Source organism: Mus caroli, unplaced genomic scaffold, assembly GCF_978045245.1.
Source record: "Mus caroli unplaced genomic scaffold, Mus_caroli_1 scaffold_5, whole genome shotgun sequence".
Taxonomy (NCBI): Eukaryota; Metazoa; Chordata; class Mammalia; order Rodentia; family Muridae; genus Mus; species Mus caroli.
Window position 1 is genome coordinate 10,292,376 of NW_028227260.1, and position 22,759 is coordinate 10,315,134.

General features: G+C 44.4%; 1 protein-coding gene across 4 annotated transcripts in view; it reads right to left on the reverse strand.

Annotated features, from left to right (window-relative positions):
• Positions 1 to 21,931, reverse strand: part of Rai2 (retinoic acid induced 2) — a 62,748-nt gene extending 40,817 nt beyond the window's left edge. Inside the window, exons 1-2 of one of the 4 annotated variants that reach the window (XM_029473558.2) lie at positions 21,713 to 21,931; positions 11,560 to 11,628 (exon numbers count right to left, since the gene is read on the reverse strand). The gene's annotated coding sequence lies outside the window, so the exon portion shown is untranslated. Of the gene's footprint in view, positions 1 to 11,559; positions 11,629 to 21,117; positions 21,501 to 21,712 lie in introns of those variants that run through there. The other 3 variants (XM_029473557.2, XM_021153461.2, XM_021153460.3) reach the window with 3 other exon arrangements.
• Positions 21,932 to 22,759: the final 828 nt, after the last annotated feature.

Sequence of the window (22,759 nt, forward strand, 5' to 3'; positions counted from 1 at the left end):
TTTTTTTTTTAAGTTAGGAGAATTGGAAACAGCTTAAATGTCAATCAAGATATACTCATCATCACAGTTATTACTCAGACTATTACCCAGTCATAGCAAACATGACACAGATTGGTTAGTCTTAACATAGAAAAAATGTCCAAGGAGATTATGTAAAGCAAAAAGCAAAAAAAAAAAAAAGTTACTTTCCAATCAGAAATATAAGATAAATGCCAAGGTTGCTGGCCCATGTCTGTAGTTCCAGCATTCAAATTGGCAAGTCAGGATGATCACTGAGTTCCAGGCTAGCCTGGAAATCTTGGGGAGATTCTCTTTCAAAGATTGAAAGAGAAGAGCTTAGCGTTATGTCATACATGTACAATTTTCATCACTTGGGAGGTGGAGGCGAGAGGTTTTGGAGCACAGAATCAGTCTTGGTTACATAGTGAGTTTGAGGATAGCCTAGGCTGCATAAGATTCCCATCTCAACGAAGCAAAGAAGGAAAGGAGTGAGTGAGGGAAGAAGAGAGGAAGGAGGGAAGGAAAGAAGAAAGGGGGGACGGAGGGAGGGAAGGAGGAAGGGAGAAACTAAGGCATTTATCCTAAGGCTCCCTACTCATTTTTAAATGTCTGATTGATTGTTCTCAGAGGCAAATGTCCTCTGCAGCCAGGCAGAAGATTCAACAGTGAGTACCACTATTTAGTAGCTGTGGCCCATGGTAATGTGGCAAAGTATTTTCTTTTCCTCCATTGTTAACATGCCTCATCCAATAGCCACTTCACTGTGCCAACTGTAGTGGGCAAGACTCAATGCTTTTACACTCAGAAACTGCTATAAAACGAGGGAAGGCACCTTTGCAGAACTCAGGAAAGGATTATTATTGATGTAACAATTCTTAATCTATACACACACAATTCCTGATAAAGGCTTTTGCCTTTAAAACAGTCACTTTAAATGAAACCCAACAAAGACTTAGTTAAGACAGGGTAAGCTGTTTCAAAAATAGATCCAAACTAGCAATGGAAATTACATCCAAAAATTTATGGAAGCTTATTTCATGCTTAGTAATAGTCCAGTGTGGGCATTCCACATCAGGCACTTATGTCATGAAATGACACTCTCTAGGCAAAGAAGGCTCTACCATCTTTGAAATTAGTTTTAAGATATTCCTGACACTTTTTTTCTTCCATGTCTGACAATCAGCAGATAAGAGTTTGGAAGAAAACCTAGGAAGCATTTATGGTTGAACCAGAGGTGACATATTATCCCTTTTGATCAGAACTCAGGCACACATTATACATGCAAACAAACAGGAGGCTAGGAAACATAGTCTAGCTGGGTGTCAGGGGAGATGTACAAAATATGCTTTGGCACATGACCAGCAGTCACTGCCACTGTGAATTAGGGAAGGAAACCTACCTCAGTGATTGTGTGTTTATCTGTGGCCAGTCTTAGAAAAGCTGACACTATTAAGGAGGCCATTGCTCTGAGAAGCTTGGCTCATTTCTTTACTGATATTTCATGGTATTTTTTTTTAAATTATCATTCTGGAAGAACTCTAAGAAAACATCTTTTAAAGACTCTCTTTATTATCAAGGTTGTCCTGTCACTATCTGAGATGAACCTAAAAAGTATTGGGAGCCCCCAGCTCTGACTTTCACAAGATTTGAGATGCTGTCAAAAATAAATGCCAGCTCATCAGATTTTGCATGAAAGAGATGCCAGCATGCATATAACTCAAGCTCAAAGTGCAGACAAGAAACTACTGCACACACATTACCACATCTCCTTCAAACAAACTTTACAAGCTATCCATCGAATCCAGGGACTTGATCATCAAAACTGAGAGGGAGTACTTTTCCACTTAAGGCAGCACTTAGCAGGAACAATTCTTCTGTGTCTATATTTCACAGGCTTCCATCGTAGATTCAAGTGCTCAAGATATGATTCTAAGCTTTGGTTGCTTTTTCTTCCTCCTCTTTTAACTTAGGAAATCCCATAATGTCCATATGGGTAATTGATATCAGGGAAAGATGTGTACAATATGATATATTTCATTCATTCTTTCATTCATTCATTCATTCATTCATACCTATTGGACCAGTATACATTGAGTAATTCTTCAGAAATAGGCACTGTGAGTCCCAGCCTGCAGACACCACTATGGAAGGCACACTCTCTAACTGGCGAGAGAAACATCTATAGGAGCGCAGAGGTGCAATGTAGCTGATGTCTTGCTGTGGAGGAAGCATGTGCAATTACAGCAGGAGCCCAATAAACAGACAATTAGAAAGAGCCCTCAGTTAGTTTCTATTTCTCTGATTTCTTTGTCATGGAAACACAAAGTTAGTCACCAGAAATCATCCTGTTTGTTAGATTAAATGGGTGGGCATGTTGAGAGAAAGGCAATGCTCCAGGATGTCTGGCACACCTTGTTTGTTGGACCCCGCCTGTAAACCAGGCATTGTGCATACTTGTCAGTCATCCTGCCAGGCAGGCATTGCCACTGCCTGTTGGATAGAGGCATCATTGAGGCCCAGAGAAAGACACTTGTTCCCTTACATACTGATCTGAGAATTCAATCTGTCTACATCCAAAGACTGGGCCTTGCCTCCTTTTATTATTCTCTGACATGGGAAATAAGAGTGAGTAGACCCAGTCTGTCAAGAGATAGCTAAAGATCAGTCTTACAACTGTGCAGAGGTAGTAAGGGACGGTGAAAAGATGTCAGCCTCAGGAGACAAGGCATACACCCTAAGAGTAATGTGAGGATGAACTGGCATTATCCATTCATTAATTCAACAGTATTTACTAAGAAACTGCTAGGTGCCAGGTGCTTGTTCTAGGTGCTGAGGGATTTGATAGTCAACAATATTGAGGTGCTGCCAATAGAAGAGGGGGAGTACACTTGCTAAATATTTCGCTCATACAGGTGAGGCAATAGGCTAGGTTCCTGCTTCATTCTTCATGCTGATGATGAGGAATGGATGTTAGCAGAATTTTGAAGTACGTTAATTTAATTACAAGGAGACTTTAAGCTGTAGGATATACTTTTCAAACTCTTGGAGTACGTAAAGGTTATGTGGGAGGGAGGGAGGGAGGGAGGGAGGGAGGGAGGAAGGGAGGGAGGGAGGGAGGGAGGGAGGGAGGGAAGACTCCAAGGGCATAAAACAAAAATACTGATTGAGACAATCTTTTGGTGGTAGGACTTATAATGGTATTCTCCTCCTATTATCTTTCTATATTTAATTTTTAAGTATACCTTAATGTTATAATCGTAAAAAATTACTGAATGTTTAAAGAGACTAGAACTGCAAAGAAACAAAGGAGACCTCCTTGTGTTCCATCCTTTCTTTTCCTGGTACTTAAGCAGTCATTGGCAAGTCAGACTGTACACAGGATGATATGTCGCTTCTGTAGTCACACTGAATGATATCTTATTTGAACATGCTGCCTGATCATTTCAGAATTCACTCACAGGGGTAGCCGCAGGAGGAGATACAAGGAAATGAATCCCAAGCCTGGCTTTTCATTAGGGCACTCTGCCATTTTTCAATTAAGACTGGGTCACCTATTTGTTTTTGAAGTGCTGATGTGTAAAACCTCATTTTCCTTCCTAGCACACTCGCCCGTGCATGTTATTCTAATTTATTTCCATGGCCTTGGTAGAGTAGCAAAGAAACTGAGCTGGTGAGCTGCGTCGCCCCAGTGTTCTTGGTCCTAGAATGGAAGCCGTGGCTCTCTGAGGACAATGCTGTGGAAAGGCTCTGAAACCTAGTTGCACACACTGAGGGTTTGGATGAAAGGGCAGGCATTACTTATGGTGGCTTTGACAAAGTGAGAAAGGAGACAGAAAAGCCATGCAGCCCTTCGGCAATGAACAAGCCTGGATGAATCAGTCAGGTTTAATCTCAAAGGCCAGGGAAGAACTGCTTAGTGTCTCCCTACACTGCATTGCTTGCACTGGCTTTTTATCAAAGTGTCTTCCATGCTCTTGAATAAAAGATTTCCCCACCCCATTTCCTTAAGTATCATACCTAGAAATGAAAATATCCTCACTCAAACTAACGGGATCTGTGAGGGGCCTAGGTTATTAACATGATTCTGTTTCCTGCTCGAAATATTGTTTTAGAGCAATAGCAGCTATGATAGAGAGACCACAGGAAACATCTGTGTATACAAACAGGCCAGCTCACTAGGAATAAAAATGCATTATGTATCACAAAAGTCTAAATGTTTTTATTAGCAGTGTATTAACCAAGAACTGAAAAAAAGTAGGTCCCCTAATAGCCTGCCCCCCTTTCTCTGCCATCCAATGCTTACTTCGATATTTCATTTTATCCTTAGGAGGAAAGTAACCCTGAAATCTTATCTTAGATTTTAGCAATGAGTTTTCTATTAAAAGTTATTTCTTTTCCATCTCAGACTGAGCAAAGCTCTGGGCCAAGGGGGTTAGGGAATTTGTTTCATAAAACTGACAGCTTGGCGCGCGTTCAATCACTCGGCACTCCATAGCCCAGGAGAACAAATAAGTCCTTTTCTGATGCTGCTCCAGACGCATTACGATGTATGTGGCATTGCTTTATTCCTGCCTCCGTGCTGTTTGCCTCCTGCAGCAAAAAGAAAAAGGAGCAGAAAGCACATGGAGAAAGAAATATGACGAGAACTGTGAGGATTGGAAATTAATGAATCATGATCTCATTTGGAAGTTGGAGAAAAATTATTCACATCGGCTAGGAAATTTCAGTGGTTGGGCCTGGCCTTGTTTCTGAAATGGCCAATACATTTGGGCTATCATCGGCCACTTTGTTGTCCTGTGCTCAGTGCTTCCAGCCATGTGGGTCTGAAAGATTTGACAGTGGCTTTGATAAGGCAGATAAAGAAAGCCTGTGACAGAGGTGCTGCCAAGAGCAGGTGACTAGCTTACAGCCTGGCTGTAATCCCAGGTGTTACAGACCAGTCACCCTCAAATCCTAGACCAGCAAGAGCCCAGTTTGGAAACTTCTAGCTTAATAGCCTTAAATCGAGCAGCCCCAGAAAGTAAAGCATTGCGAAATGTCTTTCGTCTCCACCTCTTTGAAGAAATCATAAGGCCTTTGCTTTCCACTAGAACTCCTGCCACAAATTACAATGTGAAAATTCTCAGCTGGGTGTGGTTGTTCATGCTGGTAAATCCAGCACCAAAGGTACCAAGGCAAGAGAACTGCGGAAGTCTGAGACCGGCCTGAGTTACATAGTGAGTTCCAGGAAAGCCAGGACTATGGTGAGAGACACTGCCCCAAAGCACAACATATCCCAGCAATCAAACAACTTCTTGTGTTCAACATAGCTAACCTAAGCTATTGTTGACAAGGGCGGTGAAGAGGGATTGAGGGAATGCTGGAGTCTGGGGCAGCCTTTGTCTCCATTGGGGTGCTGGTGACACTGGTGTGCTGTGTGTGGAACTTCTTCAAGCTGTAGACTTGGTAATATGTGGCTTTGTCCCTGTATGTATCTCTCATGATTTTTGACAAAAAAAAATCTGAAAATAAATATCCAGGATGGATCATGGTGAGGGCTTTGCCCATCTCGATAGCCATTATGTTCAAAACGAAAAGCAGTAACCAGAGAGGACTGAGCTGTGCTATCCTAGTACTTAAAAAGTTTGACCTCTTGAAACCATATCCGAACTTCGAAAACCTTTGTAAAATGCTGATGGTACTAAGGTTTCACTCACTGTGCCCTTTATTCCTGGGGAAGAATATACTGTAGGCTATTTGCCCTGCAGGCTATTTGTCCATTCCTTCCAAAGTGGTCCAGAAGGAAGGACAGAGATAAATGGAAAAGCTCAGGGTTACCCACAGGATCATATTAGGACATTGTAGTACCCTAAAAGATTGTCTTTCCACAGACTCAATTCCCACTGGGGCTTTTGTTATCTATCCATTTGCTTCCTGAGGCATGTGTGTGTGTGTGTGGGGGGGGGGGGGGGAATCTCATTCTTCCCTTTTTCTGCTCCTAGTCCTATTTTCTCCTCTGTACTACTTCTCTGAACTGATTGATTCTAGAGTGTCTGCCCCATTCATTCCTGCTGTGGAGGGTTCCGAGGTCACCAGAAGAATGAACTCGTATTTTAAGATGAGTACGTTGTCTCCCTCTGATGCATTTTTTAATTTAAATTTTCTTTTTCTGATGTCTAACTGATACACACACACACACACACACACACAATTTTACTCATGTATGATACTTCTTTCTTCTCGTATCTTTTTCCTCTGTTCTGAATGTAGTTGAAGGCTTATACCAGGCCTCAAAGAGGAAGAATCCCTTTTATTAATTCCCTGTTTCAAGTGTTCTCCTCGCCCTGCCATTTTCAACATGGTTTCTGTTTATTTCCTGATGTTCATTTTTGTAAGAGAAATAGTTGTGATGGAGGTGGGGAAGGGAAGCCTCTGCAAACTTTAGAATTGTAATGTGGTTTGGTACGAGTTATGAGTAATGGAGAATTACAGTCACTTTAGAAATGGAGGTCTGAGTGGTTGGATGTTGCTGGATGATCCAGCTTTTCGGTGGTCCTATAAAAATGAGTCTTTTCTAGGAATGCTGAGCTGCTCCTCCTGGTTTCCTTGGGACTGTCTGGATTTTGAAACTGAAAGTCTCATGTCCTAGGAACCTTTCTTAATCAGAGGGAAAAAAATCTGACAGATGGCCACTCATGCTAGTGGTAGGCCACCAGCCAACTCTCTTTTATTAGCCGACTCTGTTCAAAGCCTGAACCAGCAAGATCATTTACATGCCTGCACGTTTAAAGAAGCTGACCTACTGAAAAATGTATGTATTTTTAAAGTCTATTTGAGGCTGCCAAGGACTGGTGCTCTTGGGTATGCCCGTGTCTGTCCAATTTGGTTATGACCCAGAGTATTTTTAATTTTCTGATCCACTCATTTTTTTGTTGTTTTTTGTTTTAATGGAACTTTATTTAGAACTAGGGGTTCAAAAGATGACATGGGTCACCCCAAGATTTTATGACTAATAACCTAAGACTAGGCTTCCATTACTCCTGACTGCACAGAGAAGGTACACACTCTCTTCCTACTGAGTCTCTGGCCCACCGAAGGGCCTACAAGATAGGAGTCATGATGCTGAGAGTGTACTCTAGCTGCCAGCCATTCCCAAGTCCCAGACATAGCTTATTAATTTTTTTCTGGATTCAACTCTCACCCCACCATCTTGGGTTATTATATTGCTTCTATTATTACTTGTCTCCCTTCTTGGATCACAGAAATGGGGCCTGTTTGCTACACACACACACACACACACACACACACACACACACACACACACTCCTTCTCCAGCTTTTCACTTTGGTTCATTCCCTACCACAAGAAAGATCAAATACATAAGTTAGATAGTGTCAATGGCCTCCTTGATACTGCTCAGGATTAAGTCCAAGTCCTTGATCAATAATAACAAGAACTATTTGATCTGCATGTGACTACCTTTTCTAAGCCTACTCTTGGGCCACCTTGATTTTCTTATCCACAAATATATATATATATATATATATATATATATATATATATATATATACACACACATATGTTTCTCACAGGTGATATGTCATTTCAGTAGAAGCATATATATTAGATTCTGGTCAGGAGCTTTCAACTCCCCTTAGATTTAGAGAATGAGCAGTCAGTCCTTCACTTCCACCATCAGTAGTGTTGGAAAGGGGTAAAAAAGAGGATAAATCATTAAGCCTGGCCCACCATAGAAAGAAAGAGGGAAGCAATGCATTTGAAGCAACCACGGAACATGTCCCACGTGGATGAAAGGTGAAGAGCTTCACGTTCCAAGTGCTATGAGAGAGCTGAAAGCAGATGGAGGTCAGTCAGTAAAGGAAGGTGAGCTCAGTCGTGGTGAACGGAGTGACAAAGCTTAGTGAAATCCAGGGCTGATGATTCATAGGAGTGTCCTCAATGGCTAGGCCCATTTATGGCGAGGCAGCATGGAATGAAAAGGTGGGAAGATGAACGTACACAAAAGCACACGACTCTCACATTTTCCCTTCAATTAGCAGGGGCAGACACCCTATGACAATGGAAAGGAGGCCTTGAGAACTTACTGCCTGCATCTAGATGCTATGTGTCAGGAGCCAGAAAACATGGGATTGTTGGAGATCATGATTGAAACAGGCTTTAGGAAGTGCTGCCTGGCTCGAGAGAATGAACACTGGGATGAGACCAAGCCACAGGAATGACATATGATTCTTGCTCTCAAAACACAACCAAAATCAAAAAGAAAAGAGAAAACAACGGGCAAGACACAGAGAGAAAAGAAACCAGGCATAGATTCTCTTGGAAAAAATAAAAACAAAAGTAGATTTGTATATACTTATGAAGATGATTCCACATTACCACATCATTCCAAAGAAACATGCCTTAGCCTTTACTTTCATAAGAAACTGTAGCTTTCTTTCCACCTGTTGCCTTTTAAACAAGAGAAGCCTTAATAGTGTTCAAACCAACACTATTCAAAATGTTTTTGATCAAGAATCAACACAGGCCACATCTGCCTTTTCAGGCCTGGGGCTTGTAGCTTTTGCCCTCCAAAATGAACAGACTTTCACTGGGGGAACAGGGAGGAGAACTCAGTTTTGTTATCTGTCTCACTGGATTCACTCATCTCCTTTCCTAGCTAAGTCTTCTGTCCCCATTTGATCACAGACAGCAGCAGATGGGACAGCAAATGGTTCACTCTGGCAGGGTATGCTCTCACTCACCAGGGTGCTCAGACCATTCCTAGAGACCTTGTCTCTTCCTCCATCCTGCTCCTGGCTTTCCACAACATGCACCCCCAACCCCAACTGCCCAGAGTAAAGCCAGTACTTTCTGGAACAGTTGTCAGATTCAGCATTAAATCCAGCTGTTCCCCAAACAAAGGTGGGACTGGATGAAGGGTCAGCTCCCTAGCACAACAGCAGGAAATAAGATTCTCTCAGCTGCTCAGAGCCAGGGACTACAGGGCCATCTGCAACACGGGGTGGGGATGGGGTGGAGGTGGGGTAGGGGCGATTCAAAAGCACATTAGAACACACTGAGCTCCCAGGAAAGGATAGACTGTTCTGGATCAGGAGGGAGGAGGAGTCAACAGGGCACATAAGGCAGAGAGCAGAGAGGTAGCTTATGACCATGAAATCAGTACCTTGCAGTACTGCACTCTCCAGTGCAGTTCTGCCTAGCCACATGAGGTGAGCATAATTAAAACTTCAGACCTTCTTCACATTAGCCACCTTTCTAGTGCTCATGGGTAACAGCTACTAAAATGAACAGTGCATCATCCTTCTATCACTGGGGAGAGTTCTACTGAGCATATGTCTAAGATCCAAGCTCTAAGGTGTGTGAATAGTTTGATCTTGTGCCAATTACTAATCCTCCCCGAACCCCTGAGCACTCCTCTGTGAAATGGGGCTTCAGCTATTTACCTTGCAGAAATGAAATGACATGGAAATCGCCGGGTAGCACTCCCTCTCCCCCAAGCAGGAATTTGGTAGGAGACAGGGAACACTGCTATTATGATTTTCTGAGTAATCATTGGAGCTTTTTCTGAATGTAATGGACAAGCTACACTGCTTAAGATGGGCTTTAGCTTCAGCGCTTCTAGCACTGATGTCCGAGCTTGTGCAAGCATCAGTTTTTGACAGGACAAGGGGACAGTGCTATGCTAAAGCAGCATTTATTCCTTGCTAGCAGGTTCAAGAGGTGGCATCTTGACTGAGAGGAATGGGCCATGTGCAGTTAGTCATTCTTGAAACCAGAAAGCCTCATTTGGTGAGGGGCTTTTCTTTTTCCTTCCTCCTCCTTTCTCTTTCTTCCTCCCCCATCTCCATCTCCTTGTCCCCTTTTTCTGTGTCTGTCAATCTTTCTGTCTTTCTTTGTCACTAAACTCCACAATGCCTGGAACGGCCAATGCAATGACATTATACTTAATACTTCATGGGTTTTCCCACCTAGAAATGCCCAAGAATTCTTGAGACCTTCTTGTTGTTCATTTCCACCCTGACTTGCATGTGCGCTAAATATAACCCAGCTCAGACCAGTTGTACAATGTGAAGATAACCTCTTAGGACACCTGACTGCAGGCCAGCCAGGAATCTATGAGGAGAAGGGGTTAGGAAAATGATGAGGGAGGCTTTGTGCATAATGCCTTATTTTAACTCCCTGAGAATAAATCCTTCTGCTATGATAACGCTACCTGGGAAGTCCTTTAGCAAAAGGAAGCTGGCACAGTTCCATGGAACGGCAGTTAAGAGAGCAAGCACGAATCAGTCAGAGCAGGACAGAGGATAGGGCCAGGCGTGGGGTGGGCATGCTTTTGAAGTTTTTATTCATAGCAATGGTAGGCAGAGCTGAAGAGAAGGCAAAGGACATTTAAGCCCATGGGCCTGGCAGCAATTCTGGCATTTAGAAACCAAAGATAAAGGTGAAAGGTGAATGCTCGAATATCCGTGTGCAATGGGCCAAGTTTTCCCTCCAATTGTTCTGAAGAAGAAACTCCTTCTTTTACATGGGTTTGATGCAGAACTGGCTCTCTATGGTCAGAGAGCAGGAGAGTTGACTAATGGACTTGCAGTAGCAGTCTCAAGCCCCTTGCTCATGGTTTATTTGGCTTTCTTTCTTTTTCATTCCCTGTTTAGGAAGTTTAACAAAGGCTACTCTTCCTGATATACTGGCTCCTTGGAGATAAGCACAGACTTCTTAATATTATGGATAAGCAACATGTTCTTATAAGGAGGATGGGGGCTTGAGAGATTCAGTGGTCAAGAGTGTACTGCACTTGCAGAGGGCCAGAATTTGGTTCCCAGCACCCATATTGGGCAGTTCACTCTGCCTGTAATTCTAGATCCAGGGGGATCTGATGCCCCTAGTTTCTGTGGGTAAACTCACTTACATGCATATATGCACACACATACATATAACTAAAAACAAAATATGACTATTTTTAAATTCAGAATCCATGCTGGAGAGAGAGCTCATTAAAGTACCTGAGCACAAGGACTTCAGTGAGATCCCCAGAAGTCACATTCTAAAGACTCAGAGCATGGGGAGGTGAAGTGGGGGTATATGGGGGTAGGGTGGGTGGGGAGGCATTCCTTAAGGCTCTCTGTCCAGCTAGCCTAGCTTGCTTGGTTAGTGCAAGTCAGTAAGAGAGTATGTCTTAAATACCAAGGTAGATGGTACCTGAGGAACAATAGCCCAGGTGTCTTCTGGCTTCCATATACACATATGTAATAGCAATAATACACATGCATGTGTGCATTCAAATAGCCACTCCTACACACAGGTAGATGTGCACACACACACAGAGAGAGAGAGAGAGAGAGAGAGAGAGAGAGAGAGAGAGAGAGAGAGAGAGAAGAAGAAGAAGAAGAAGAAGAAGAAGAAGAAGAAGAAGAAGAAGAAGAAGAAGAAGAATTAGACAACTTTTAATTCTGTAAACTAGAGATATTAAACCCTAGATGTCATTGGCTATCTTGATCCATCATAAGAGAATTTAATACTAAGAAAAAATGGACAGACTCCGAAGACAGCTCTACTGACCTCAGATCCAGCTACTCAGTTACAAAAAGTGTTCACCAAGCGGGAGGACCTGGAGTGGGTTTGTCCCATCTGCAAGAACAAAGAAGAATCTTCTTTCTTTTCTTAAAAAACAGAACTAAACAAAACAGCAAACAACGAAACAAAGCAAAACAAACAAAACCCAGCAAGTGATATACCACAAAAGATCTTAAGACAAATGATCTCACACTGGTATTTTCACATTTAATAATTTCATATTCAGTGTGAAGGGTTATGAAGTTTGTTTAACACGAAGAGAAATTGCAGCCAGAGCTAATTGCTCAATCTGAAATGTATCCATGAATTTTTTAGATGTTGGAAAGGAAAACAGCCATGATGCTGAGTTTTAGCAAAGAGGAGAGCATTGTATTAGAAGAAATAATTGCAAAATGTATAGGAAACATAGCCTTGTATAGTCTTCAAAGCCCTGATATATGTAAAGTTAAAAGAGCACCCACACTCTGTGTTTCCTTGACACTTGTCTTATTTATAAAATACACAAGGAAATTTATCAGCACAGGTTCAGCCATTTTCTATCCATTGATTTGTTAGCCAATCAATGGCTACTGTGATCTGAATAAAAATAATAGCACAGGTTTCTATGACCCTTCACAAGTGAGGCGTGTTCAGCTAAACTTAATAAAGAGAAAAACATCAAGGACCATCTGGAAAACACTCTTCCGGAGTCACAAAAGATAGTGACAGCCTTTGCCCAACCTGCTATAAATAAGTGTCTCAGAAAAAGAAAGAAAAAAAAAACATGCTATTTTCAAATCTGTTTCTGCTTAATCCAGCTGCAATAGAGTTTATTTACCCTTTTACTATAGCAGGAAGACTGTTTGCATTTTTATGACAAGGGTCTAAATGTTTTTCACAGCCATTTTCATTGCCATTATTTTGAGGAACAACATACCACTCAGCCCTGTCTGTTTGTTTCTGCAGCACACACCAGTGGTCCCAGTGGCCTCTACACTATGCCACCAGCCTCTAAAGCCCAGATTTATGATCCTGCTTCCTCTTTCAGAGTTGCAACCATCACCCTGATCTGTAAGGTACTGGTAACTCAGAATGATCAAGTGTCTCCTGCTGCAAATCAATGATTTATCTACCTGGGTCTAGCAGAGTGTGGATTACTGCAAGCTTATTGCTTTTTCCCTTTCAGCAATAGGGAAGACTCGTCTACTCTTTAATCAAAGCTACAACTCACCAAGGAATGTGGCCTTGGCAAGTCACTGAGCATGCATCTTTCCATCCTCATGTACCAGCTAAGCCTACCAGGGAGTTCTTCTGTATATGACTTTCTGAATACCACAGATGATACTCTCTATGGAAAAGCTAAGCCTAATAGGAGTGGCTACAAAATGCACCATCCCCAAATGATTTCCTGTCTGAACACCTGCCTCTCTACAAGCATCCCTGTGCAATCTTTCCACTCTGTGAGACTGGTATAGCCAGGGTAAGCTGGGAAGGTTTTCCTTGTATTCAGAAGGATCCACAATTTCATCTTTCCCTTCCCACATATGGGCAAGACATGAATTACCCACATAATGCTTTTCTGGAACATGCATGACTCTATATCTAGTCCTTAAAAAAATATGGCTCAGAGATTGTCTTGATGATAATTTGTCATGTTTTCCTGCTATCCAAAGGACCTCTGCTGGCATCTTTTTCCTGGAAGAATTTCCCAACTGGAGGTGTTGCTGACCAGAAATAAGCATGTGAGGGGTGGGATAGCCTACACCGTAATTGCTGAATATGTTTCACCTTCCCACCACTGGCTTTTGTTCTCAAGAGTACCAGAAGCACAGAATGTAGTGGTGAGCAAAAGGGATGTAGCAGTCTGAGATGTGCCTGTTAAGAGCACAGAGCTCCTAAATCCGCTAAAGGGCTAAATCCATTGGCTCTGAAATAAAGCTGCTACAGGAAGAAGAACAGCTGAGGAAGAGGCAGTACAAGAAACTGTCTAGTGCCTTTGATGTCATACCTGGAAGCAGGTATGTATAAAAAAGAAATAAGAGAGAATAATCCTGTTCTCTTACTCAGGGAAGCTGCAAGCTCCCACAACATGCCCTCCACTCACCTATGGCTTACTCAATTGCCTGCCTAAAAAAAGTTAGAAAAAAAATCCTCAATGCTTAGAAATCTTATAGATCCTTCCACAATTAAAATCAAACACATGACCCACTTCAAACTGCTAATTAATTACCCCCCACAATGAATTGTATATATAGAATTCAGAGGAGGGACATTGCAAATTGAAAATTTTCCAAAAAACAAATCGAATTTTCTGAAAACCACAAATTACTTATTAAATTTTGCTCTATGCCAGTGTTTATCACCTGTGGTGATTTTGTCACAAATGGGTCTTATTAACAGAGTTCAGGATAGGGAATGGGGCGATGTTACTGCTCTTCAGTGAAGAGATACCAGGAAGATTTCTGAACATCCTAGAGTACACAGAACAGTCTTCCACAACAAAGACTGGCCTCGACCCAAATGTCAACAGGACCAATGTGGAGAAAATACGACTCTGGATAAAGCCAAAGACACATAGCCTTTAATACGCATAATCTTGGCAGTCAACAAAAGGAAAATAATTTACTTCCTTCCAAATTTAAGGTTAGTTTTTACATGTGTTCCACATACATAAAAAAGATTCTTAGCCAGTATCTTGGAACAGTAAAGAAATACCAGGACAATGGGGGTATTTAAAATACCTATTTCACCAGTCTAAACAGATGGAAATTAATATCTCATAAAATAAAATGATTGTCTAGCTATGTTCCACGTAAAACCAAAATCAATATATTGGGTCTCACTTAAACTGCAATTGGGGTTGTTTTGTTTAAAACAAGGAAATGCCATTCTTTCTCTCTCTCTCTCTCTCTCTCTCTCTCTCTCTCTCTCTCTCTCTCTCTCTCTGCTAGCTGGGTATACCCTTCTGAGCATGAGCATCAAAAACAAACAAATAGACAAAACCATTCCTTAAAAGCAGATTTTTTTGAAGAATATAATAAGCTTCTGGAATCATTTCATTTTATTCATATAGATTAGGTCATTCTTTAGTGAACAAAACACGCAGCCCATTCTTTTGGTTATGCTTGTCTGGCTGTCCAAATGCCCTCAAAACTGGGATGATGAATAACACACTTTGGCCAACTGTACCAATTAATAGTAAGCAAAATAATTCCACAGAGCCAAGATAGAGAGTTCTGCCTGATGTGTGTGGTGGTGGAAAGGTGAGAAGAGGATCTTTCAGTCAATTTGTTTTCAAAGATTTGTAAGAGCAAGTGCTGTGATTCCCTGGGATTTTTGTTGTTGTTGTTGTTGTGGTGGTGGTGGTGGTGGAACATTCTATGTGGATCTGCGGTACTTCCAGCTTGGGAAGTGGGGAAAGATTGCGGGGGAGGGGAATGAGCCTATGCTCTTCAAGTCAGTTTAGATTTGCTGGATTGAATCTGTGAAGATAGGCAGCCTGACACATGTGTCGTTTGGACTCTCCTAGACCTCTGTTTCTTTCTTAGAATTATAAGGCAAAAGTGGCCATACATACAAAGGCAAAAATAATATTCACAACAACAACAAAAAAAACCCCGCCCCCAACACACCCAGTCTTGGCTGCCAGCAAGGCTTGCTCTGTTGCTGAAAAAGAACAGTTGCTCTAGTGCAGCTGGAGAAGCTTTTCCAGGGAACTGGTAATACCCTGGCTGTTAATGAATTATTTTTCACCAGAATGTCGGATTCTTCCTGCGCTCCAGTAAACAGTCTGCTTCTGCCATGGGAAACAAAAGCAGCTCCTTCCGAGGAGCCTGAGGAGGTCAGCCAAGGGTTCCCTGCGGGGGCAGCGCCCTCAGGAGCCAGAGCCACAGGCGCCCGACCTATAAATCACCACGGTCCCAAGTTCATTCTTCCATCCCTCTCCCATCTATTCAGGCCTTGCCTAGCACCCAGGGAAGGGCCCAGGAATGCATGGGCATGGCTGAGATGATCCCACAGTGCCAGCTGAAACCCCTTCTCCCACTCCCAGGGTTTCCTCAGGTAGCCTTATTTGTGGTATCATCAGGGCGAGTGATATTGGGTTTCTTTGACATCACTCTGTGTTCCGTACAGAAACTGTATCTTTGTTGTTGCTCACATGAAGCTGTCAGAAAATGACTGAGTGTGAATTTTCTTTTCTTCTTTAAGGATGGCCCCAGCTCAAAACAACCTACTCTTAGCATGAGCCTATCTACTTGGCACATTCTTCTCCAAGCACAAAGCCCTGAGAAAGACTTTAAGCTGTTACTAGGGCAGGTGTGAAAGAAGTCAGCGGTCTAGGCAGGAGTTAATTCTCCAAAGAATGTGCGCATAGGCTGGGTGTTTTGGAGAAGCAAGAGCAAAAGAAAAGGAAGAAGCCATTTTGTTCAAGCTAATAGTCTAACCTTTAGGCTCCTACCCTGCCTTGAATTCTGCAGTGGGTTTTTGCAGCCCATGACGATTCTCAGAACAGAATCACTGGCATGCCTGGTGGGGAACTCCCCAAATGGCTCCTTAGTTACTGAAAAATCACGATCTTCTAATGTCAGCCATTGTGCATACTGAGTCAGCACAAGACCTCCCATCTGTCACAGAGACAGAGGTATTTAACTCCCCACTCTCTAGCATATTTGCAGGTACCATGACATCACAACATTGGTGGGTAGTATGCTCCAGGGCACTGGTGTCTGACAGAAATAGATGAGCACTCTAGAATATGCTAGTAGTCGCATTCAAAATTAAAAGAAACAAGCAATATTAATTTTAATCCTATGTCTCTTGACCAATATATCCAAAATATAATTTCACCACATCACAATATTTCAAACACCAGATGAACTATTTTGCATTCTTTTTGTACTCTCAGAAATCCAGTGATAGATTGCACTTACAGCATACCTAATTTGGGACAAGCTGCCTCTCAAGCAGTCCATAGCCATTGTACCAATGGCTTTTGCATGCTACAGTACTCATATAGAATATGACCATTAAGAAATTCTATTAGTGCTGAGCTGAAAGGCTGAAAAGCTGTGGGGAGGGGAGGGTGACAGGCATGAAAAGGGTGTGCTCTGAAATTCTCATATGTATGGAATTCTTAAAGCTGATGATAACAATAGAAATGGAAACTATGAAGACTGGGATGTTCTGGAAGCCCAGTGGAGATTCCAATGGGCATTTAAGAAATGCCCAGAAAAGCTGCATGATCTGAAGATTGATGTGCCACCCCTAAAATTCATTTGTCAAAATCTTAATCCACAAGGTAATGGCATTAAGAGGTGGGGACATCCAAGAAATGATTAGGTCATGAGAGCGGAACCCCCATCAAAGGGAATTAGTGCCTTTATAAAGGGACCTCAGAGGCGAAGAGAGGTAAGTCAGTGGTAAAATAGTTCCCTCATATGCACAAGGCCCTGATATCCAGTCTCTCGCTCCAGAGATGACAGACAGACAGACAGACAGACAGAGAAACAGAAATGTCCAGAGAATTCACTTGGGCCTTTTACCATGGGAGAGAACAGTGAGAAATCACTGTCTATGAATTTTAAAGGCCTTCACCAGATGCTGAGTTTGATAGCAAACTGATCCTGGATCTCACTGTCTCTGGAACTGTGATAAATTTCCATTGCTCAAAGACATGTAGTTTAGCCAGTTTGGTTACAGTAGCCCAAACAAACTAAAACAGATCAAGCATATATCTCAGCAGAGGTCCCACAGATGTGGGGAAACCACTAAGTACAACCAGTATTGCTCTAGGCAGCTGCTGGTTGAGCTATCTCCACCTTAACTGTTCTGATTTGTTCAAGGCAGGAGCTGTGATAGAAAATCACCAAAGCCAAGCACATCTTCCAATAACAATTGTGGGTTAGCAATCTAATTTGGTGAATCTGATACAGAAACAGAAACATGATCAAATTACATGTGCCTGTGTCTGTGCCTGTGCCTGTGCATGCATATGTGTTTTTGTGTGTTCTTGGCAAGAAAGAGGAGGGTCATGTGTGACATCCAGAAGGACTAACGTGGCTGCCAAAATGGCCTTCTCACCAGCTGCCCTCAGAAGACAGAGGAGAGCAGTAGACTCAAGAGGCTCATCAAAAATTGTGAGTCACAGAAGAGAGGCCATGAGTGCAGAAAGAATGGGATGATAGGCACCCAGGCAGATGATCAGGTGGGAGGGAGACGTGGCAATCAGAGGCATTCTCCAAAGACAAAGAGCTTCCAACTCTACAGCAAGGATGGCACTCTGATCCCCAAATCAAGCTTAATTCAGAAGCCCACACAGGCTTTTGTGCATGGGAAAAGAGCAATTAGCCATCTTCCTCCTCGTAGAAAGCCTCATTCTCTGAGGTCCTCCTCACATTCTGATCAGAGAGGCAGCAGTCCAAAGCCCCTCATTTTATGCATTCAAATCCTGACTCTTTGGTGGTTCTGGAATTGCTAAGGTCTAGAGGCTGTCATCTGGTTGGAAGGAGGTCCAAGGAATTGCACAGCAAATCCCCTCCTCATATTTATTTAGTATTTGAGAAATAACAAAGCATTAAAACTCACCTACCATTTGGTGCCACCATGCACCTCAAGCATCTCAGGCCCCTTAACTGTACAATGAAATTAATAATCTGTTCGCACAGTCTCACATAAGTGCTGTAAGGATTAAACCTGGGTTTGTCAGAACGGGGCTCCAACAGGAGCATGACACCAAAAGCTATGAGTCCCCATCAAACATACAAACCCCTGGATCTCTCTTGCTCTGTCTCCCTTGACAATGATTTATGGCTCCCTCTCTGCAACTGTTCACTCCATCGACTCCATCATTTGGTCACTCAACTTTCATTTAGCTAATAATAGTAGGCTTTGTGGGTTCTTAAATGAAAGGGCACCACCTGAATTAGGAACTGGTTTGGCTCTACTGGGCACATGTGCACAACAGAGGTGAAGAGGGGGCCTCCACTGGAGGGTCACCCACATACACACTCACAGACACCACACTAATTTAGGTACTATATTTTATGAAAGAGGTATGGGTTGAGGACTCTGGCCTTTGGGAGAAATAAATAAGGGGCTTTGAGCAGGGGCAGAGAGACATATTGCTGTTTAAATCATAAACACCAAAGACTGGAATCAGATCAGGACTACTGACAGTTTCTCTGAGAATTATCTGTTAAATAATGCTTCGCTGGGGTCACAGGGTCACAGAGAAGGTTTGCCACATATTCAGTGTCTGGCAGACAGGACAAGAACAAATGTTAGCTTCCTTTCCAATTTATTTCCCTCTACTTCCCTCCTCCCCACTAATCTAAGGTCAGAGGAGGAGCCAGAGAACAGACACTTGCAATTTGCTTCCTGTGGCTTCTGAGCACACCCTGTGTGTGGCTGTCTGCATATACAGAATAGCTCCATTCTGGGTCAAGAGTCTCCCAGTTCCTGGGTCATTGGAACTAGACTCTTTTGGCTGCTGACACTGGAGCCATCAGGCTACATTTACTCACATACCCCCAAACTTATGTTGTTTGTTTTTATTTTCTTCTTTCTCTTTCTTTCTTTTTTTCTGCTCTTTTGTTTGCTTGTTTGTTTTCTGGATAAAAGACGCTGTAGTTGACTTTATACTTCTTGCCGAAGTGCCCACCCGTCAACCTGCTCTCAAGCAAGCAGTGGACACCACCAGGGAAACTGTTTTCTCATTTGCTCCTGGGATGAGCAGGTTTTCCTGGGGCCAACCGTCCCTGCATGTGGTCTTGGTTTCTTTGAATAATAAAGGAGCCTCCTTGGATAGGCTGAATGATCCTCTGAGTTGGTGCCAAAACAGTCAACAGCTCCCTGCTCCACAAGTTTCAGTGTGACTTGACTCAAAGGGCCATGGCCACCTTGGGCATGCATGTACCCAGTGGACATCTGTCAGGCTGAGAAGGGAAATAGCCATTTTCAGAATACAGTGTGTCTGTGGGGAGGGTATGGGGCTGTCTAAACTTGGGGTATAGCTTCACTGAGCTCCTAAGGGCCAGAGAAACTGGGATGTTACCAGACTAATGGCTTATGATTCTGTGCCTTCGAACTCATCCTTGCTTCTGAAACTAGCACAGCTCCCCACATTTCTCTTCTGGGAAAAAATACCCAGAAAAATCAAGGTATAGGTGCATAGTGCTACCCTAGGGAGGTGCTCCCTCCCCACTAGCCTCTCTACTGTCCCCTGGTATACCACTGTAACAAAGGCTCTGCCACAACAGTTCGTTTTCAAAGTTAGCTGAAGTCTCTTGGTCTACCAGCACGCAATTGTGATGACTCTAAAGGAGAGAAGGGAAGACAGCTAGAAAACGGTGGGAAAGAGATCCTGGGAAAGCAAAGAAAAATCTGCCTGGTGCAGGAGAGGCTAAGAATTGTTTTTTCTCTGCTGGCTGCTTTTCTCTATGTTCTAAGGAGAAGCTTCCAAGAATTGGCTAAATAAAGAGATCACACCAGAGGATGCGAGATAATGCTAAACCAACAAAAACAAAGACCAAACGAAACAGAGTGAGCCATGAGAATATGCGGTTATCAAAACTTTGTTTGGCTGTATCTATTTATCATCGCTGCACACCCGGGCTCTGTGGAATATCATTCTGTTGATGTCACTTATCCTCAGCAAAATATTTACACATCCTTAAAAAACGCCAGATGAGGGAGGCTGGCCCTCTCCCTGCTGCAAGCCGCCTCTCAAGCCTATTGCCAGGTCCGGGCAGCCCAGAGGTGAGGGCACAAGGGTGGGTGGTACCAGCGGATACAGGTAAGAACAACTGATAGTTTTAGGAATGTGGCCACCTAGGCGCTGTGCCCTGCCCTGCCCAGCCCTGGCCCCCTTTTACCTGACTCTGTAAGAAGCAGCCACATTCCCAGCTTTGGTGCCAGCGCCTTCTTTTCCTCCCCTCCCTTTCTCATTGATTAAGTTCCCAAACCATTGTTAAAGCTGGATTGCTGCCTTTAAAAAAAAACGGCTAAATTCATTAGGCTTCTCTCTTCCAAAAGAGAAATATTTATAAAAGTTTGTCAGTCAGAAGGGAGGTTGACTGAGCATCATGGGGTGGGTGACAAGTCACTCTTCGCAAAGCCACGGTCTCCCTTCATGCCCTATCTGTCTCTCCACCATCCATCGTGCCCCAAACCCACTCCGCGGACTTCGGATAGGGAAACACAAAGCAGCAGCTGTTTGGCAACATTTCGACCCCTCGCCAACAACTGTGGTGGGATGCCATTTCCCCACCCAGGCGGAGCTTATCCTGAACAATAGTAGGGTTTTAAATGGCAAACAACAAACACACAGAGCAAGCCCCAACCCCGGGGATTGGGGTTGGGGGAGCCAACGCGCAGGAAGGCAATAACTCCCTTCGCAGCAAAAGGCGCCACTGAAATGCACGCATACAAAAAAAAAAAAAAAAAAAAAATGCAGCCAGAACGCTGCTTGGTGCCTAACATGGCAGAAAGCCGGGGCTGGTGTGGCCACCCCGTGTCTGGGCACTGTGGGGCACCGGGGCTCCCAGGGCGCCGACAGGCACTCACCCTGCTCCAGCGGGATGCGGGACTTGCTCAGCGGCACAAAGAAGATCCCAGCACGATCTGGCAAAACCCAACTTTCCACCCCTCTCGCCAGGGCCGCCAGATACGTCAACAGAATCCATCTTTCGAAGGGCCTGGAAGGCGCCTGGTTTTCCAGGCTGGGGCAGAATGGCAGATACCGAGACAAGCCCGGTGCGGTGCCCGGGCACGGAGCGCACTGCGTGCTGCCCTCTATGCCCAGTGCCAGAGCGGGTGGCGGCCCAAAACCCACTTCAGGGCCCCCGCCCCACCGCCTGGCGCCGCCTTCCCGACTGTCCCCGGCCGGGCCGGCCAGTGCGCAGCGCCGGCCAGCGGGAGCCTGGCCTGGGCGAGCCGCACAAGTGGTAGCCTCGGCCCGCGTCCCCGCCCCCGCCCGGCCCTCCCCGCTGGCCCTGGCCTCTGGGCGCCGTCCTGCCCCCAGGAGCAGGCAGGCCCCTCCCCGGGCGCCCGGCCCCGCCAGACGCGCCCAGCCCGGCGCGCCCCCTGTGTCCCAGTGGCAGGTCCGCCTGGGGAGGGTGGGAGTGACCCCGACCCGCACTGGGGTGCCCGCAGCCACTACCTCGGGATCCGGGCCGCCGCCTCCAGGAAGCCACTAGGTGGACGCTAGTGTGGGAACTCTCTTGGTCTGGCCTCGCCGCTGGGCGCCTGAAGGGGGTGCACAACGGATGGGAGCCCCTGTCGCTGCTGTCACCAAGCCGCTGTCGCTACCACCACTGCCGGTTGTGTGTGTGTGTGCGTGTGTGCCTGTGTCCGGGAGAGTGTGTGTCTGCGTGCAGCGCCTGGCCTTTACTATATACACCAAGGGGTGGGAGGAGGCGGGGAAGGGGAGGGCTTGGGGGAGGTGGCAGAGGAAGGGGAGCAGGAGGGGGTGTGAAAGGGTACCCGAGGAGGCGGTGGCAGAGGAGGGACAGGTGATCTCGCCCACGGGGAGGGCGTGGTTGTGGGCGGTGCGGGGTGACAGAAGGCTAGGGAGCTGGAGGCAAGCGCTCTCTCTCTCTCTCTCTCTCTCTCTCTCTGTGTGTGTGTGTGTGTGTGTGTGTGTGTACGCGCGCGTGCGTGCATGCGTGTGTGTCTGTGTGTCTGTCCGCGTGCTCTCCTGTTGGGAAGGCCCAGAGGTGTGGGGACCTTGCTGCTCCCAGGAGTCTAGAGACCATTGTAGACCTTAGGACTAAAAGCAAAAAAGAACAGCCCTGAAAGGGAAAGTGGTTGATAGAAATGGGAGCATTTAGAAGGAACAGCTACCACGCTCCCTAATATGCCTCAGGAGATTGCGGTTTAGGTCAGAGATGGCACTCCCAAGGCAGGACATTAGCAAAGACAAAATTAGTCCAGAAACAGAATATCATTTCTAACCAAGATGTGATTCACATATTAATTTAACATTTATTATGGACCCAGTGTTTGCCAGATACTGGGTTGTGTAAGAACTAGAGTTACAGACATGATGAATACGTGGTTGGTGACCCATAAATAAACAGTATGAATCAATAGCATTACTGGTCATCAAAATTGTTTTAAGTCTAAATCCTTTAAAAAATGTTTTAAAAAGGCAAAGGAAGCAACTGCATTGGTTTAATGAATCCTCAGTGATGCTGAGTTTTTTTTT